Source organism: Mesocricetus auratus, unplaced genomic scaffold, assembly GCF_017639785.1.
Source record: "Mesocricetus auratus isolate SY011 unplaced genomic scaffold, BCM_Maur_2.0 Super-Scaffold_100003, whole genome shotgun sequence".
Lineage (NCBI taxonomy): Eukaryota > Metazoa > Chordata > Mammalia > Rodentia > Cricetidae > Mesocricetus > Mesocricetus auratus.
In genome coordinates, this window is record NW_024429188.1 from 36,877,105 (window position 1) to 36,881,470 (window position 4,366).

Genomic DNA, 4,366 nt, shown 5'->3' on the forward strand with positions numbered 1-4,366 from the left:
TGCTTCAGAAAACGTACTGGTGGCTCTCCAAAAAGTTAAGCATAGAGCTACCATATGACCCAGGAATTTAACTCTCAGGCATACAACCAAAAGAACTGGAAACAAATGTTCACACAAAAATGTGTACACAAATGTTCATAGAGGACTTATTCATAATCATCCAAAGTGCAGAACCAACCCACATGCCCATCAACAGATGAATCAATAAAGAAACTGTGATCTATTCATGTAATGTAATGTCATTCAGTTGTAAAAAGGAATGAACTACTGAGACATGCTGAAGCACGAATAAACCTTAAAAATTATGTGAAGTGAAAGAAGACAGAAATAAAAGGACACATATTGTATGAATACATTACATGAAATATTCATAATAAGAAAATCCATAGAGATAGAAAATAGATTATTGTTTGCCAGGAGCTAGAGAAACGGGTTGATGCAGAACAACTATTTAAAGAGTTGAGGGAATTTCTCTGAGGGGAAGAAAATGTTCTGGAGTGGTAGTTGTTGCCTGACATTGTGAATATACTAAAACTCACAACATCATACAGCTAAAAGCAGTTAAAATACATATTCTTTTTAACTAGACACTTATCATTGTTTTCCAGGGTAGAGTAGATATTAAAGCAAAAAACAGTATCTTTCCTGATAACTATGGAATAAAACAAACAACACAAGAAATTTTGGAAAAATAACAAATACACAGAAATCAGACCATTCACTTCTGGAGAAGCATTGGACCAAGGGATAAATAAAAGGTTAACAGTTTGTGAGACACATGCACATGAAAGTCGAAAATGCTAAAACTTATATAATACAGTGAAAGCTGTTCTAACAGAGAACTTTATAGAAGTTAATGTCTACATAACAAATGACAGATCTAAAATAACCTAACAGTGCATTTAATGAGCCAAACAACAACAGAAACCAAATAAAACTAAGGCCAAATTCAGTAGAAGGAAGGAAAATATTCTAGATCAGTTTAAATATAAATGAAATAGAGACTATACTACAACAGGGAACTATCTGATTAAGAGATCAACAAAAATCCCATTGACAATAGCAACAAATAAAAAACGGCTTGGGAATTAATATAATCAAAGAGATAAAGTTTCTCTACCCTAAAAACTAAGGAAAAGTTTGCTGGATATATGCTTGCAATCCCAGCTTCTATGGAAGACTGAGACAGGATAATAGGATGCTTTAAGACAGCCTCTGTGATACAGAGACTCTTTGGTCATCATGAGCCAGCATGGGCCAAAGAGTTATATCCTGTCTCTAATAATGAGATCATCAATAAATCATAAAATGCTAATGAACAATACTGAAGCAGGCACAAATAAAACATCCTTTGTTCATGGACTGGAGTAATTGTAATGTTAAGTGGTCATAAAACCAAAAGTAATCAACAGCGTCAGTACCATCTAGATCAAAAATATTAAAAACATTCTTCATGGAAATAGGAGGAAAAATGATACAACTCATATAGAACTGTGAGATTCCAAATAGGGCTGGCAAAATGGCTCACCAGGTAAAACCACTTGCTTTAAACCCTGAAAACATGAATCTAATTCCTAGATCCCAAAAGGAGAAAGAAAAGCAGCCCCTTTGACTTTTATATGCACAAGGTGGTGCAAACATATCTACTCACCCAAAGGGAGAAACAAATGCATGTAATAAAAATTGTAAAAAGTTCCAAACAGCCAAATCAATCTCTGGTTAAAATGAATAAACTTGGAACTATTTTACTATCTGATTTCAACCATATTAGTAGCATGTGTGCACAGACAGAAAAACACACACACACACACACACACACACACACACACACACACACACACAGACCATGTTAGTGAACAAGGAAAGCAAGCACTTCTTAGGAAAAAAGTATAAGTTAAGGGGCTGCGACTTCACTCACTGGGTAAAGTGCTTACTGCTCATGCATGACACATGTGGCCAGCTGATTCTCAACAACGTTACCAAGAATACACAATGAGAAAAATATACACTTCACAATGAAGGGTATTAGAAACAAAGGATATTTACATGTAGAAGAAAGAAATAACCCCTTAGTTCATATCATATACAAAAATTAACTCAAAACTGATCAAAATCTTAAGTATAATACACAAAATTCTGGAACTAATAGAAGAAAACACAAAACATTCTTCTTACATAATCTCTGCAATTAACTTTGGGTATGACCCCAAAACTGAGAACAGAAGCAAAAAAAAAAAAAGAATTATGTCAAAATTAAAAGCTTGCACAACACGCTGGCGTCGGCGGCCGTGCAGGTGAGGCGCATGTTGTTCCTTGCCAAGAGGCTGTGCATCCTGCAGTCCATGGAGGGCGTCCTCTGGGTCTTCTCCTCAGGCCCCTGGCTGCCCAGTTGAGCCGAATGGCTGCTAGCGCTGCAGTCGATCCAGCCCGAGGAGAAGGAGTGCATCGGCCAGTTCGTGTTTGCCCGCGACGCCAAGGCAGCCCTGGCTGGCAGGCTGATGATAAGGAAGCAAGTTGCGGAGAAATTAAACATCCCTTGGAATCATAATCATCTGCAAAGAACTTCATAGCGAAAGAGTCGTTGAATCCCTCTCCCAATTTCAACTTTAACATCTCTCATCAGGGGGACTATGCAGTGCTTGCTGCAGAACCAGAGCTACTAGTTGGCATTGATATAATGAAGACTGGTTTTCCAAGTCGTGGTTCAATTCCAGAATTCTTTCATACTATAAAAAGAAAGTTTACCAACAAGGAGTGGGAAGCAATCACAAGTTTTAATGATGAATGGACTCAACTGGACATGTTTTACCATCATTGGGCACTGAAATAAAGCTTTATAAAAGCCATTGGTATTGGATTGGGATTTCAAATGCATTGACTTGAGTTTGATGTATCGCCATTAAACTTTGATATAGTCCAGGTTTATAAGGAAACACGTTTGTTCTTGGATAGGGAAGAAGAAAAAGAATGGGCTTTGGAGGAAAGCAAAATAGATGAACACCATTTTATTGCAGTGGCTCTTAGGAAACCTGCTGGATCTGGACATCAAAGTGTTTCATATGAAGATGATTCTAAACCATCCCAGAGGCAGTTCACCATTCTTAACTTCAGTGATTTGATAACATCTGCTATTCGTATGACACCCGAGGATCCTTCATTTTGGGACTGCTTTTGCTTCCCAGAAGAAATTCTTATACGAAATGGTACAAAGTCATGATAGATTCCCTGAGTAAAGAAAAGAAAAGGGGGAAGTCTTCTGTGTTCACTAAAATAAAATGCTGGATGTGGTCAAATTTTATGTATCAAAACATTTTTAAAGACACAAATGCTTTATAAGAGTAGATTTACACATCAGTGGCTCCTTTGATATGTTTACTTCTTACTGTCCAGAATTATAATTGATAGAATTGATGAGAGAATCTTCAAATGATAAATGTGCTTCATAGAAAGAAAAAGTGTAAACTTACCGAAGGTAAGCATTTTCATAGAATTACCGTAAGACTTGAGTTACCATTCCAGAAACTTTTGTTGCAAATGAATCCATATTAACTTTTTAAAATGAGATCATGAGTTTTGTAATTTTAAGAAAATAACTTCTGCTCTTCGTAATTGTTCTTGTTGCATAGACTGAGTGGTTCTAATATACTATCTTTTTTGATGTGTGTGTGGCACACAGTGTAAGGTTTAAGTTGTCATTAGCATTACACTACTCATTTTGCATTAGCTTCAGTAACATAACCTGCTCCTGGAGCTTCCAGGTTTCTATCTTTATAAAGTTATGACATTTGTTTTATCAGTGTTGAATAATCCCCCCACCCCAAAGATTTCCCCACTGATATGTCTGACATTTTTTTTACCACTGTCAAAAACAGACTATTGAAAGGAAAAGCTAAGCCTTTTTGAAATAACACTACTGCGCTTGAGTGAGATGTATCATAGTGTACTCATTTCCATGCTAGCAGTTTTAATCGCATCGTTAATGTAAGCCGTAGTACAGTGAAAACTGGTATTTTGAGAGATGTGCTTAATTGCATCTTGCAGACAGGTTTTAGAAATGGAACGACTGGTTCAAAGGGTTTGAACAAACAACTTTGGCATGTGTTAATCATATTTCTCTTGAAAAACTGCCGTTTATACTTTAGTCGTGTGTGAATGCCACCATCTTAATACCCTTTGGTCAACTGAAGGTATTGTCTTGCTTTTATCTGAAGATTGGATGGCTTATTTTTTGAAAGTGATACCATATTTTAAGTTTGCATTTCTTTCATAACAAATGAGGTTGATATGACATTGTTATTGGTTATTTGTATTTCCTTTTTATGAACCTCTTGTTCATCTTACCTTTCTTTATTTGCAAAATAGACTT

General features: G+C 36.2%; 1 pseudogene; it reads left to right on the forward strand.

Moving 5' to 3' along the window:
- Window positions 1-2,303: 2,303 nt before the first annotated feature.
- Window positions 2,304-3,217, forward strand: LOC101828659 (annotated as a pseudogene).
- Window positions 3,218-4,366: the final 1,149 nt, after the last annotated feature.